Source organism: Astyanax mexicanus, chromosome 23 (assembly GCF_023375975.1).
Source record: "Astyanax mexicanus isolate ESR-SI-001 chromosome 23, AstMex3_surface, whole genome shotgun sequence".
In the NCBI taxonomy this organism is placed as follows: Eukaryota; Metazoa; Chordata; class Actinopteri; order Characiformes; family Acestrorhamphidae; genus Astyanax; species Astyanax mexicanus.
This window is the reverse complement of record NC_064430.1, coordinates 24,244,474-24,260,931: the sequence shown is the minus strand read 5'-3', so window position 1 is coordinate 24,260,931 and position 16,458 is coordinate 24,244,474. Positions and strand designations below refer to the sequence as shown.

The 16,458-nt window shown below is 38.6% G+C and overlaps 1 protein-coding gene and 1 long non-coding RNA gene across 2 annotated transcripts in view; one reads left to right on the top strand and one right to left on the bottom strand.

The window, feature by feature from the left end:
- The window catches only part of si:ch211-260e23.9 (uncharacterized protein LOC555795 homolog), a 414,295-nt gene that overhangs the window by 282,497 nt on the left and 115,340 nt on the right, over nucleotides 1–16,458 (bottom strand). The gene's annotated exons all lie outside the window — the stretch shown is intronic.
- LOC111195731 (uncharacterized) lies at nucleotides 505–5,914 on the top strand. The gene is made up of 5 exons (XR_007429248.1): nucleotides 505–823; nucleotides 1,438–1,471; nucleotides 1,974–2,038; nucleotides 2,963–3,318; nucleotides 5,783–5,914. It is a non-coding gene; the product is annotated as an uncharacterized LOC111195731 (long non-coding RNA).

Sequence of the window (16,458 nt, the reverse complement as noted above, 5' to 3'; positions counted from 1 at the left end):
CATGCATAGGCGTAGGAACCGGGGGGGATGGGTGGGACATGTCCCACCCAATATTAGAAACAGGTGGATTTGTCCCCCCCAAAAATGATATCAGTTCGCTCAGGTCAGCTGTACTATTAATGAGGAGACAGACCGGACCAATCACGGAGCCGGTTCAGGTATTAAGTCACGCCTCTCAGTAGAAACAGCCAATCAGCTTGCTGGTTTTGCGGCGCGCGGAGCTGAGGCAGTTTGCTGTTGGGGAAGCCCCGCCCCCTCGCTGTGAGATTTAGCAGCGGGATCGGGCTGCAGCAGCTTCAGCTGATTTTAAAACAGATATGGATATACGGAGATTTTACTAAAATAAAGGTAACGATAGGCTAACCACTTCAACTGTGATGATATGTTTCTGATAGCTGGTTAAAAATACACGTCTCTGAATCAGCACACAGTTTAAACCCACTGTGATTAATAAACTGCAGCTGTGTTAGTGTGTAAGCTTACCCTGATAGCAGACTACTCCGATCCGGATCCATTTTACCTCCGGCATATCCGCGCTACAGTCAGGTCTGTTTAGTGGATCTGGTCCGGCTTCACTCCGGGTTCGGGTTATGATTGTGACTCACGTTCAGATCCGTTTTACTGACGGTAAATCCGCATAACAGTCCGTCTCATTTCACGCCTTCCATATGACTTCGGCACGGAGTCAGATACCAGATGTGAGTTCAGTGTCAGTTCAGTGTCGTTTTGCGGATCCGGGCCGCATCGGCGGAGCGGCACAGGAGCGGGAGAAATTCAAACTCAGCGCGAGGACCAACTGACATCTGCTGAATCTGCGCTTCAGGTGAGTTAACTAGCTACCTAGCTAGCGTCATTTAATTACATTTATTGCTCATTTTTAATCTTGTATATGCTAAAGTTGATTTATCACGTGTATGTTGGATAATATCAATTGTTTTTTTGTGTATTTAATGTTAATTGTTGTCAATTTGTAGGCAAAATTGACAAAAAGCTTCAGTTAACGATACCAGTTAGTTATGCTAGTATTAGCTAGTATAACTAGCTAAGCTAACCAGGCTAACTAGCTGAAATAAACGCTGTTAACTCATTTTGCTCGAGTAACACACCTTTTTTTATTAAAATAAACAACTTTAGTTATTCTTAGAACCTTAAATAGTTGTGTTTGGGCTTAATTATAATAAAGCTCATCAGACGTTTTCCTGCTCCACCTTGTATAGGTTGCTGCAACAGTGATTAATAGTTAGGTTTACAAAACTTATTGCCTCATTTAGTTTAGTTTGTTCATTATTTGCAAATAAGTTTTTGGATAACTCAATCTGGATACATAAAGTCTGATGCAAATCTGATGTATGGTAAGTTAAAGTTCAGCCTTTATTTTAAAAAAGAAAATGCTTAACTTACAATACTGAATGTAATTTTGTTTTGTTTGTTTTTTAGGTGTAATCATTTACCCATCAAATCACCTAACAAGGTAATTAATTCTATTTTCCAGCAGTTCTGTAATTAATTTTGACTTTAAGTCTGTTGATACACGTTTGATTTGATATGTTTGCTCTTAATGTAGCATTTATCCACTTTCTTATTTTAATTGTTTGTTGTGCCACTGCACTAAAAACTTTAAGGGACACTGTAAGATTTTCTTGATTAATTTATATACATTTTTAAAGAAGTAAATTTACAACCATAAAAATTAGTGTTCCACTCCATTGAGCTGTAATATACAGAATAAAAGTCCTCTCATGTCTGATCTGGGCTCCACTGTGTTAAAACAAGGCTATGTAAGTATTTGCGTGCCCTGCTATCAGAACTTTCTCAGCCTCGTTTCAACACTGTGGAGGTCAGATCAGACATGAGAGGAATATTATTCAGTGTATTACACCTCAATGGAGTGAAACAGTGATTTTGAAGTTCAGAATAGCTTTTAAGTTTGTGTTTTGTTTTCTGTCTGTGCTTGCTGCATCTCCCCCTCGCAGGATCAGCCTGGATCCTAACAGTACTTGATGCACTGAGCAGTGACATTATACATAGAGTAGTTAAGGTAAGAAATATACATTTCTTTCCTTTTAAAACATTTGTGTTGTTACGTATAATAACAATTACATCAGGCGTTATCAGATCGAGGTTCAAATGATCAAATCAAATTGTTGGCGGGGACCATGTCTGTGCTAACTCTATACCCTTGAGTAAAGTAACCAAGTACTAATACTTCATTACTTTTCATCCCTTTGCTTTATCTTAAATGATTGCCACCTTTTGAACTAAAATAATTCCTAATCAGTTGTCTATTCCTGACTAGAAAACTAAAAATAACAGTTTTAAATGTTTTGCTTTTTTTTAAGCTGGAGAGAACTACTGCAGGATTTCTCCAGACTCACTGTAATTACACATGGTCACCATGACACACTAAATAGGACAGGGGTGTTTTTCCTGAAAGTGATCAATCTTAGCGAATAACAAACAAACTAACGCATGACGTGAGAAAAGAACGAGCCAGTTCTTCAAGTGTTTCCCATAGAGCTTTGCAAAAAGTTCAAAGAGCGTCTTTGTTGACTCCTCCCCTTTGCAATTCCTGTAAATCCTGTATTTCCTTGGGAATTCCATATAAGTGTGTGTATGGTGCAGTAACAACTGGGTTACAGAATGCACAGACTTGGAGTCTGCACACTTGCTAAGACCGTGACCATCACCAGTTGTCTGCAGGAAACCACCTGTAGCATAAAATCAGTGGGCAGTTAGGTGGTACATGGTGGAACTCTGTGGAACTGAGTTGACCTAGAGGCACACATATACAGTGAGGAAAATGAACACCCTGCGACTTTGCAAGTTCTCTCACTTATAAATCATTGAGGGGTCTGAAATTTTCATCTTTGGTGCATGTCCACAGTGAGAGACATAATAAAAATCCGGAAATCACAATTTATGATTTTTTTTAAATAATTTATTTAATTTACAACTTTCTCAGCAGGATTTGGTATCCGCAAAATGGTTCGAGGTCCTCAGCCCTCGCCTCCCCCAGCACAGAGGAAAACTACCAAGGGCGGTACTCTCATTATAGGAGATTCAATTGTTAGACATTTAAAAGTATCTAAGAGTAATGGCACAATTTCATGTCTTCCAGATGCTTGCATGCTGGTAGTCGGCAAGCGGCTCCCTGGGGCGCATTGCCAAAGCAGGAACCCCGGCACCATCGCCCTCCATGTGGGGATGAGCTTTCGGGAGCGACCGGCCCCATTCCACAGAGACAGGCTTCTCTCTGTGAAGAACATCGAGGCGGTGCTACGCTGAGACTGACTGTCTCTACCCAGTCACACCAGCCAAGTAGGTTTGTTTGCTGGTATTTCTGCTTGTACTATTTGTATGTCAATTCTTCATAATAGTGTAAATAAAACACGTTATCAAAATAGCTGGAAAATCTGTTTTAACAACTCCATTAGAATTAATACAAACTCGTCTGTCCTTCTGAGTTACAGCAACAACCACATTAAATCGGGGCTGTTAAATATAAGATCGCTGGCACCTAAATCAGTTACTGTAGGTTAAATTATCATTGACAATGCACTCTCTATGAGACATGGGTTAAAACTGATGGATATTTAGCTCTAAATGAGTCCACTCCCCCCAGGTTCTAGCTATTTCATCTACCCATGCAGGACTGGTCAGGGTGGTGTAGTCGTCAGTTATAGGAATAAATCAAAATACAGAGTTTGAAGCTAAGTCATTTGAACTGTTTAACCTTATAGTCGCCGGCCTATCTACTGCCACCAAAACCCAACATTCATTCCTGATAACTATGTACCGTCCTCCAGGACCATATGCAAAATTCACTAAGAAATTCAGTATATTTTTTAGCTGCAGTAGCTCTCAACTCTGACAGAGTTATCATTGTTGGTGACTTTAATATCTATTTTGAAAAGAAACAGGGCCCACTGAGAATAGCATTTAAATCAATTTTGGATGCATTAGCCTTCAATGAGAATGTAATGGGCCCACCTACTGATGTACTGACTCAACTTTTTTTTCATTTGGTGATCGTTTTGGCTATGTTGCAGCCAGGGGAATGCATTTTTGCAGAAAACCTGCTTTTTCATTAAATTTTTGAAATCTAATGTCTTTTACTCTCACGTCATTCATACTCTCTGGACGCATTTTGCACTCTCTGGACATGTTCATGGCAAAAATGTACACACACCTACAAACTGCTCTTAAATCATTATACATCAATATTGTTTTGCTTTTTTTTTCATAAATCAGGATTTTAACCATTTAAATAACTGTTTAATAATTTTATACAGTAATTACAGTGAGATAAAAAAAATGTGTTTTCAATGGAAGTCAATGGGGCATTTTTGGCCACGAAGGTGTTCAGAGGGAGTATTTGACACTACATAAAAAAATTCTACCAATGCCCCATACATCTAATATTTATTATATGAGAAATAGTACAACTTTTGTGGGGGTTTTTAATGAATAATTAATCATGAATGTAATTAAACTGTCAATTACATCTACGACTGTTTACTTCCACACTTTCTATAGTTTTTTTGTATTTATATATTTATGTATATATTTTTTTAAGTCTCAATTTAGAATTTTATCCCTCAATAAGTGTATTGTACTACACTTATTGTTTGTTTCTACTGTGTTGTGTAATTGCTACTGGCTGCTAAATTTCCTTCGGGATCAATAAAGTATCTATCTATCTATCTATCTATCTATCTATCTATCTATCTATCTATCTATCTATCTATCTATCTATCTATCTATCAATTAAAGGGTTAAAATCCTGGAATGTATTAAATATTTGATCATTTTGATCAGGGCTGGATTTGATTAAATGATTTATGAAAAAATAGCAAAAAAAAATGTATATGAGTATTTTATTGCTGATTTTGTGCATGTACATTTTTGGCAACAAAGGTGTCCAGAGGGTGCAAAATTTAAATCTGGCACTATGTAAACAAATTATAATGCAATCAAATCAGTTTTGTTGCTAATCTTTTACATGTCCAAGACTCTAATAGTCACCAATGCCTCATTTGTCTGCTGTTTGTTTTGTGGAAAATAATTTTTGTGTGTTTTTTTTTTTTTTTTTTTGCCAAAATACAACAATAGTTAAAATATTTAAACTGTCATTTAAAGGGTTAAAATCCTGAAAATTATTTAATGTTTGGTAGTTTTGGGTAGAACGGAAGTTGATTAAGTGATTTTATGAAAAAAAAAAGTTTATTTATGTAAAAAAAATATATATTGATGTATAATGATTTAAGAGCATTTTTAGGTGCTTGTACATTTTTACCACAAACGTATCCAGAGGGTGCAAAATTTGAAGGGGGCTTGAGGGTTAACCTGAACATTTATCACCTGGTCGCTTTATTAGCAAAAACACAATTACAACTGCAACAACAAATGCTTTTATCAAAAACCGCTGACTTATATTCTATTGTAAATAAAATACAATATAATTTTAAGTACGAGTTAACAAAGTTCTTAGCCTTACAAAGCTTTTGGGAAATGCACCCCAAAACTATAAGTGCACTTTTTATTTATCTTTCTTTTAATTTTGGGTGCATAATTCCAGTAAAATGGTAATTATTTATTATGTGAAATGGTATAAATGAAAATTAGCTAGCCCCTATTAAATACAGCTGTGACATTTATATATCTTTTAGAAATTTGGTCAAATGAAAAACACTTGTCATTTTAGTACGCTATATTCATTTCTAGCCACTTCTTTTCTGCTGTTTCTGAAATAAAATATTTTCTTATTTTGTCTTTTTTATAGGCTGCACTGTAGTGGTGTTAAGTGTCCAAGAATGCTCTCATCAGTGGAGGCACAGCTGGCTGCAAAAAACGTCTGTGTCTGCATGTTTATATTATGTGAATTAAAAATGGTTTTATTATTAAAATAATTGTATTAATGCCTGTTGATTTATAAATTGTTTAATTGAAATCAAATTTTATTTAAGTAGCTTAATTAAGTATTGCATTTATAACTGATGGTATTTTATTTAATTAGCTTAAGTATTGCATTTATAAGTGATGGTATTTTATTTTAATTAGCTTAAGTATTGCATTTATAAGTGATGGTATTTTATTTTAATTAGCTTAAGTATTGCATTTATAAGTGATGGTATTTTATTTTAATTAGCTTAAGTATTGCATTTATAAGTGATGATATTTTATATAATTAGCTTAATTAAGTATTGCATTTATAACTGATGATATTTTATATAATTAGCTTAATTAAGTATTGCATTTATAAGTGATGGTATTTTATATAATTAGCTTAATTAAGTATTGCATTTATAACTGATGGTACTTTCATTAATTAGCTTAATTAAGTATTGCATATATAAGTTATGGTATTTTATTTAATTAGCTTAATTAAGTATTGCATTTATAATTATTGTATTTCATTTAGCTAACCTAATTAAGGATTGCATTTACAACTAATGTTTTTTATTATATTATTTAAATATTGCATTTGTAATTTAATGTACTGTATTAAACTTTTAATTTATCAATGTAAAAAAGAAGTCAAATAGCTTAGTGCTCTTTCTTTACTACTTTTATTTTGAAATATGTCATTATAATCATTAATAAGTAGGCTGGGGAATGTGAAAAGGCCGTGGCTTGGCCGTAGCTAATACGGAACTAATACGGAACTAATCCGGGGCTGATCCAGATCTGGTCCAGATCTGTAACGGACCTGTTCCAGCGAGTGTAACGGTAAGCGGATCCGGCGCGGATCCGGCCCATATTCGGTCTAAAGGAACACCTGAAACGCTTGGTCTGGACTGGTGCTGGCCCAGTATCTTTTTGACTCCGTAAAACGGATCCGTGACGGTTTTGGCCCGTTGTGCATCTGGACCCCGGCCCAGAACCGTTTTACGGATCCGGCGCGGAACTTGTGATAGACTCGGCCCGGATCCGGCCAGAATGCTTTTTGCTATCTGGGTATCTTTGGAATTAGCTAGATTGGGAGTCAGGGTTAAAGGAAAAAAATAAAATATTCTCTGTACCTGATCAGCTAATCACTTTAATTTTCAAACTGTTTATTCATTTAGGATTACAGGACTTACTGTGAGCTATAATGAACGAAAATTGATTTAACTAACTAGTTATCTAGAAGCTGGATGTAGATGATCGCCAGAATTTCGTACAGTACTTTAAGTTGGTAGTTTAAAGCAGTTACTTAACCCCGATCACTGCCCTAAACTAGTGTTTTCCACCTGATCAGCTAATAAACAGTCATTTACTGAGTTTACCTGTTAAAATCCTTTAGCCCCCTATGGAGTCTAAATTAATCATGTATATCCACCAGAGGAAGCTCTAGAATATGCAGAACAGTTTTAATATGCAGTAGAATATATAAGAACTGGGTTGAGAAACACTGCTGTAACGTGACTTCTGTTCATTTGTATTTCACAGTAAGACCACATGTTCTGACGTTTATAAAAGTCTCTATGAAACGTAAAGTTACATTCTTTTACACAAAAGGACACCATCTTAAGAAGAGCTCTCAGTAGAAAAAAATAAAAGTGCAGGAGAAAATGTAAATATACAACAGAATTGACATGCCAATACAGAATAATAATAATAATAATAATAATAATAATAATAATAATAATAATAGTAATAACAATAATAATAATCTGTTATATTATTTTAAATATAAGGTGATAACTCAGACATTGCTTGCATAATTTTTCTAACAACAGTAGCTGTAATGTAGAGTAACATGTTTAGGTTGTAAAACCACCTTATAATAATAATTTACTTTTAATTAAAAGTAATTTCCACAAATGTTGTTCTAGGAAACTATTGGGTGGGCTTGGGTTCATATTGGCAAATGTGTCCCCCCCAATATCAAGCCCGCTCCTACGCCCTTGATAACATGCACGCACCAGGACTGTCTTCTTCAGTGACGAGAATTAGCATTAGCATTCAGTGATGGGAGTAACGAGTTGAAATAAATGGTTACTTTTTCAGTAAGGAGTAATCTAAGGGTGCTTTCACAACTGAAAGTCCGGACCGTGTTCAGAACCGAGGTTCATGTGTTTGCTACATTGTATATATTTGGTCCGCTTATTTTTGTTTTCACACTGCAGTTTAAGTGGTTTCCGTGCTATGTATAAGAAAATAAAAAAAATCATAAAATCGGGTAAAACAATGCAATTTTTATGTTTTTGCTGATTTGATCACTACAGAATATACAGATGATCTACAGCTGTACAGACTCTAATCAGCACTGTTCTTTAACAGGCAGGGTCACATGATATGCTGCATCAAATATGATAAAATCATATATTTTATATTTCATGAGACCTAAAGATCATTCTTCTACAGTTAAAATGCAGGTGAACATTCTGTGCAGCAAAGCAAGGATCACCTGATGTATAAGATCTGAATCCTTCTCACCATGTGTTTTAATAAAATATGCTTATCCACACACACACACACATAGCATCTGTTCTTTAGCTCGGCTGCTCTGATTGGACGGTAACTGACCTAGAAGTGTGTAAAGAAGCCCAGCTGGATGTTCTGCTGCCGAGGGAATAAACTCACCGACCATCAGCAAATCAATCCTCCCAGGAGTGCACTGACCCGGCTCCACCCCCAGCCATGGGGCGGAGTCACCCCCACAGCTACAGAATGAGATTCGGCAGAACCAGCATTATGCCAACATTATACCATTTACTATAATGTGTTTACTGTGGTGTTGCAAGGTCATTTCCATGGTGTCCCAGATGGTTGATGTGGTGTTTCTAGGTGGTTGCTATGGTGTCCCAGGTGGTTGCTACAATGTTTGTTGTGTAATTAGGGTGGCTATTATGGTGTTTGCTATGGTATGGTCATTGCACTATGACTTAGATGGTTGCTATGATGTTGCTAGGTCTTGGCCATGGTGTCCCAGGTGGTTGATGTGGTGTTGCTAAGTGGTTGCTATGGTGTACCTAGGTGGTTGCTACGATGTTTGATTGATTAGGGTGGCTATTATGGTGTTGCTAGGTGGTTACTGTGGTGTTGCTAGGTGGTTGCTAAGGTGTCCCAGGTGTTTGCTATGGTGTTTGTTATAGTATATAGGGTGGTTACTATGGTGTTGCTAAATGGTTGTCATAGTGTCCCAGATTGTTGCTATGAAGTTGCTAGGTTGTTGCCATAGTCTCCCAGATGGTTGATGTGGTGTTGCTAGGTGGTTGCTGTGGTGTCCAGGTGTTTGCTATGGTGTTTGTTATAGTAATTAGGGGGGTGGCTATCATGGTGTTGCAAGGTGGTTGCTTTGGTGTTGCTAGGTGGTTGCCATGGTGGCCCAGGTGGTTGCTAGGGTATTCCAGGGAGTTGCCAAGTGGTTGCTAAGTGGTTGCTGCAGTTTCCCATGTGGTTTCTGTGCTGTGTATAAAGATTTTTTTATCGTATCTAAAACAACACAACATCTTAATATTAATGTGTAAATATAAAATTTATGTGTGAGTAATAACTGTAGAGTGTGTGGTCTGCACTGTGTTTGGGTAAAGGTGTGAGGGTCTTCAGGTGGTCTTCAAAGCGATGGGGAGAAAAATCAATCTGTCAGGTGAGAGGTCCGAGCGGACGAGGCAGCGAGGGAGGAATATTTTAGGTTGTCCAGCGCCGCGATCTGATTGGCCTCTGCCTCAGAACAAAGCCTGACCGTCCGAGCGTCCGCAGAGAGTCCAATCAGAACAGGAAGTGAGTGTCCAGCGGGTCAGGCCTCATTTACCGCACCAGATAAAAGCTCCACAGGTCTACATACCGGCTCCATCCCGCACCGCAGCCGGCCTGTTGCTGAGCAACCGTCTCCGTCTCCCCCGCCGTAAACATCAGTGTCAGACTGCACGTCCGCGCCAGCAGAACCTGTTTGATGGTTCTGATCCAACTGAGGAGCCTCACGACACCTTCCCACAAGCAGCCTTCAAAAACTCCGATGATAGAACTGAAGAATAAAGTTCCCACACGTCTCACCTCTGCAGTTCTACTGTCAGAGATCCTGAAATAATATCATTTATTAGTGAAGTTCTCTGCCAATTAAATTCATCATTTAAATGGATGAAAATTGTTTAAATCAGCAAAAATGTCTGTAAAAATACTGTAAAATTATAACAATATTCTATTTAAGGTTATAAAAAAACAAAGCTTCTTTTCCACTGCAGGGACTAATGGTTACTAACCCCATTACCCCGCCATCTATGCCACTACTGCAGCATTACCCACACTGGCCATGGGCCTCGTTCCAAATCACTAATGCTACATTTCCACAGTAGCTTATGGGCCTTGTGCCACATCACTACTACAGCAATACCCACACTGGCTTACGGGCCTCGTCCCACATCACTACTGGAACATTACCACACTGGCTACAAACCTCATCCCATATCACTACTGCTACATTACCACTAATCCCACATCACTACTGGAACATTACCACACTGGCTACAAACCTCATCCCATATCACTACTGCTACATTACCACTAATCCCACATCTCTACTGCTACATTACCACACTGGCTACAAACCTCATCCCATATCACTACTGCTACATTACCACTAATCCCACATCACTACTGCTACATTACCACTAATCCCACATCTCTACTGCTACATTACCACTAATCCCACATCTCTACTGCTACATTACCACAATGGCTATGGACCTCATCCCATATCACTACTGCTACATTACCACTAATCCCACATCACTACTACTACATTACCACACTGGCTACGGACCTCATCCCATATCACTACTGCTACATTACCACACTGGCTACGGACCTCATCCCATATCACTGCTGCTACATTACCACTAATCCCACATCACTACTGCTACATTACCACAATGGCTATGGACCTCATCCCATATCACTACTGCTACATTACCACTAATCCCACATCACTACTGCTACATTACCACACTGGCTACGGACCTCATCCCATATCACTACTGCTACATTACCACTAATCCCACATCACTACTGCTACATTAACACTCACCCTAAATCACTACTGCTACATTACTACTCATCCCATATCACTACTGCTACATTACCACACTGGCTACGGACCTCATCCCATATCACTACTGCTACATTACCACTAATACCACATCACTACTGCTAAATTATCACTCATCACTACTGATCCCCCATTACTACTGCTACATTACCTCTCTGGCTTACATCACTACTGCTACATTATCACACCAGCTACGGGCCTCATCCCACATTACTACTGCTACATTGCCACTCAACCCAGATCACTACTGCTACATTAACACTCACCCCACATTACTACTACTACATTACTACTCATCCCATATCACTACTGCTACATTACCACACCAGCTACGGGCATTGTCCCACATTGCTAACGTGACTTTAGCACACTGATTAGAGGTCTCGCTGAAAGAATGCACCAGATGAGACAGTATTTACTCCACAGGTCAGTAGTGTGCAGACTGAGTGTTGGGTTAGTGTAGGTGGTGAACAGTGAGGCAGACGTGTCTGACCTCGGCTCTGAGTCTGACTGCAGAGGGTTTATTTCAGTCTGATTCATCACCTGAACCTCGCTTTAAAGTGAAATCAGATAAAAGCTCGACGGCGAGGAGAACGTCCCTCAGACGCTGCTCATTACACCCAGCTCCCCATCCGTCAGCGCGGGGGGGCGGAGCCTGCTGAAGGTCGTGTCGGAGGAAGAGCACATCAGTGCTCTATTCGTCTGTCTGATCTTTTAATCATACAGATCCGCCGAGCTCTCGCCGCAGAACGACCCGAATTAAACTCTTCATACAGAACAGAACCATTTAGAACCAAACTTCTCACTCAACCTGCCTGTATCTATAAACATTAGGGCAATTTAATATAGGATATCTGGATTTTGGTCCACACAATATGTATACAACTTAAAAGACCACTTCAGTTTCCGAATCAGTTTCTCAGATTTTGCTATTTATAGGTTTATGTTTGAGTAAAATGAACATTGTTGTTTTATTCTATAAACTATAGACAACATTTCTCCCAAATTTCCAATAAAAATATTCTCATTTAGAGCATTTATTTGCAGAAAATGAGAAATGGCTGAAATAATCTTTGTAGAGCTTTCAGACCTCAAATAATGCAAAGAAAACATGTTCATATTCATAAAGTTTTAAGAGTTCAGAAATCAATATTTGGTGGAATAGTCTTACACACTGCTTTTGGATAACGTTATGCTGCTTTACTCCTGGGTGCAAAAAGTCAAGCAGTTCAGTTTGGTGGTTTGATGGCTTGTGATCATCTATCTTCCTCTTGATTATATTCCAGAGGTTTTCAATTTGGTAAAATCAAAGAAACTCATCATTTTTAAGTGATCTCTTTTTTTCCAGAGCTGTAGTTACAACTTGCTGTGCATTTTATTTATCCTCCAAATAATTTAACACTACTTTGGAGGTGTATGTTTTTGTCACGCCTGCTATAGACTTTGTAGTTCTACAATCCCCAACATGCATCCACCAGTGTCATGTGTGTGGACTCAACCAATCCCTTTTCACTCTCATGTTCGTCATCCCCGGAGTTCTAAATTGTTTCAGCTGCTAGTCTTTTTATTATGTTTGTTGTGAAGTATTTTCTCTGTTTATAACGATATACCGAGCAGTTTCTTTCAGTTTGTATTTTCCGTGTACGACCCGTGTTTGTTCTATTTGACTATGCTTTTGCTCTGTTTATCCCCGTGATTCTCTGGTATGTTCTTTTGGTTTGTGATTTAGCTTTGATGTTTTGGCTCATTCTCTTTCTGGTTTTGACCCATGCTTGTTCGATGCTTGTACGACTACCGACTGCGCTCTTTGTTCTACGCTCTCCCTGTTATAAAGCCTCATTTAATTTTTAACGCAAGCATCTGACTCACTGTCTGTAGTGTTACAATTTCATTCTTGGAACCATATTCAAAGTAATGAGCCAATACAGTATAAAGAACATGCTGTGATGTTCATGTGATTGTTGTAACCTTCCAGAAAACAATGCTCCAGTATGTTTAAAGTGTTTTACCACAATTACCCACTTTGCTTTATTCTAATAGTTAAAGGACTGAACACTGCAGTTCTAAATAAATTGGTAGAAATCTGGACGAGCAAAGAACCAAAAAGTGACAGAGTAGTGAGAAAATAACAGAACACACAGAGGGGAAGCTGTCTATTTGCTGTTTTGTGGTTTTTGCAGCTCTGTAGAACCGCTGTCAGCACGGCGCTCTGTGAAACCGAAGCGTGACATTTAGCCGGGCTCGTTAAAGGTGAGTGCTCTATCTGCTGGGCATGAGAGCGCCGGAGAGATGGAACCGTCTGCATGGATGAAAACCTAAAGGAAGAAAAGCCTCTGAGCCCGAGACCCACTTTATTCAGCACCAATCTTCAGCGGCACCCGTCGCCCGCAGAGCCGGCCGCCGCTAATCATATTTAGATAAGAGCTCCGGCAGCGCAGGGTTCCATCTTCATCCTGCAGCCGCCAGAGTTCTGCTCTCAGCTCGACTCAGTTTCCCCACGTCAGCCGAGGAACCTCCCAGAATCCTCTACAGAAGCTGGAATTACTGCTGGAGATTTGGAACGAGGCTGGTAACCAGCGTGCTAATTCTGCTACTTTACAAAACTCATTATTTGAAAGTACTTACATCACCCTTGCCCTGGACAGTAGGTACAGGTCCCTCCCTCAGAAGAAGTCTGCTGGCTAATCCTGCTGTGTACTGTCTGCCATGCTAATGAGGGTGTAATAATGTTGGATTAGAGTGATAGCGATGTGAGAAGAGGTTTAAAGCAAGGCGTGCTAATGCTGTGGTAGAGATGTTGGACGAGGCTGGTAGCCAGTGTGCTAATGCTGCAACTATTTTTTTTCTAAAACTCATTATTAGAAAGTATTTACATCTCCCTTGCCATGGACAGTAGGTACAGATCCCTCCCTCAGACGAAGTCTGCTGTCTAATCCTGCTGTGTACTGTCTGCCATGCTTATAAGGCAGTAATTATGTTGGGTTAAGGTGATAGGCATGCAAATGCTATGGTAGAGATGTGGGATTAGGCCTTTTGCAAGTATACTTATGCTATAGTAGAGATGTTGGACAAGTCCGGTAACCAGCATGCTAATGCTGCTACTTTACAAAACGTATGCTATGGACAGTAGGTACAGATCCCTCCTTCAGACAAAGTCTGCTGGCTAGTCTTGTTGTGTACTGTCTGCCATACTAATGCTGTAGTAGCTAAAGTAGGTGGGATGAGGACTGTAACTGGCCTGCTAATGCTATGGTAGAGATGTTGGACAAGGCCCGTAGCCAGCATGCTAAAGCTATGGTAGAGATGTAGGATGAGGCTGGTAGCCAGCGTGCTAATGCTGCTACTTTACAAAACTTATTATTTGAAAGTACCTTCATCTCCCTTGCCATGGACAGTAGATACAGATCCCTCCCTCAGATGAAGTCTGCTGGCAAATCTTGCTGTGTACTGGTTGAGGTTCTCAACCAAAATGAACGAAATGCTCTGGTAGTCGAGACCCAAGTGGAAATAATAAAAGCGTGCAAACAGTGAGGTTTTTGCTTCGTTTTTTAAATTAATGCATTAATCTGCCGATTGAATAAAGTGCTTTATATATGTTAAATAATCCTGGAACATATCTTTTAATAAAATTAGATATTTAGACCAGATAAAAGATGTTTTCCTTCACTGTGATTTAATTTCTCATGCAGTTTAATTGATGAATCATGTTAATTTGTATTTTTTTTAATGTTTGCTGATCTGCAGCTTTAGTGGAGTCTCTTGTGTAAGAGAAGAACTGAGGGTTTTTTATTTACTGTAGAGATTAGCTCACTGCAGGGTTCCTCACGACTGCTGTCCTCATCTTCCTCCTCCGTCTCTTTCTGCACATTATTCTCTTCCTCCTCCTCCTCCTCCTCCTCCTCCTCCTCACATCAGTCTCTGTCCTTCACTCATCCTCCTCTCCTCCATCTGCAGCTCTCTTTCTCTCTCAGCCTCCACTATCCACCATCCTCTGTTCTTCTGTTCCTCATTTCTTCAGAAGAGCAGCAGAGGGCTGGTGTGATTTATTTTTGTATGTTTTTTTTTATTGATCTTTTATTGATTTCTTAATATAATCAATTTTCTACACTGTAGGTTATTATTAAAGACATGAAAACAAGGGACACTTATAGAATTATGTAATAAACAGTAAAAAACAGAAAGTGTTATTCCTCTACTTTAATCCCCTGATCTAAACCTAATGAACTGAGATGGTGATTTGAGGTGATTTAATTGGTGGGATGAGCTGGAGCTTCACAGCAAAGTGAAGGAAAAGCAGCAACTATTGTTCAGCACCTCCAGGAACTCCTTCCTTCAAGACGCTGAGAAAACTATTTCACGTGACTCTCCCTCATGAAGATTAAAGAGATTAAAATCATTAAAATCAGTCTGCAGATCTGAACTCGGAGATGAATTTGATACTTATTTATAGAAAAATCTAAAGTAGAAAACATGTTCTGGGTTGTTTAACAATATTACATGTACAAAATGTAAAAAAAAAAAAAAAAATCCTAAAAAGATAGAAAGCGCATTGAAGGAGAAGAAGTGTGTCCAAACTTTTGATTGGAAATGAATTATAATAAATGAAAAATTAAGTTGAGCATTACTTTCCTTGTAATAAAAGCCATAGAAAGTGTAAGAAATACTAAAGTGCTTTTTTATTTGCATTATTATTTGCATTATTCATGCTGTCTCTACAGCCTAGAAAAAGTCCCAGTCATTTTCACTGAGGACTATTTTTTGCATCTCAACATCCTGCAACATGTATCCCTCCACCTTCGTAATTGTTTTGCAATTTTAAAAAATCCATTTTACACCTGGAATCATCTATAATTGCACTTTTTCACTCGCAGATGCTCTCTCTCTTTCTCTACTCCCAAAAAAACCCTACCTCAAAACTATGGCAACCCCCAGGGAACAAAAAGCATTGGCAACTCCCGCCATCAGTCTGATACAGTTATAATAATATTTAATAAAATAAAACTGCTATTTTGGCCAAGTTCAGCAAACATTTCTTCATATATTGTACAAATTGTCATTCATGTAATTATCATCATAACAGGCAGCCTAAATATAATATTAATAAAATCAAATAGAATAAATATAGCCCTGAGGACCCGTGAGGACAGGTTCTGTTGGGTGAGCAGTTTTTTTAATTGTGTAAATTCAGTGTGAGAGCGGGTCGTTACGGATCCTGCGAGCGGAACGTTCTAATCAGGATTAACCTTCACTAATTTTACAGCTCCTCACCTCACTCAGACTCTCACCTGCAGAATACAGGAGAGGAAAAGACGACATGTTGGCCTCCAGGAGCTTTTTAATGAGCTATAACTGGATTTATCTAAACTCTAAAGTCTTTAAATTCTTTAAATATCTATACAACTGGGATTCCACTAATCTAACTAATC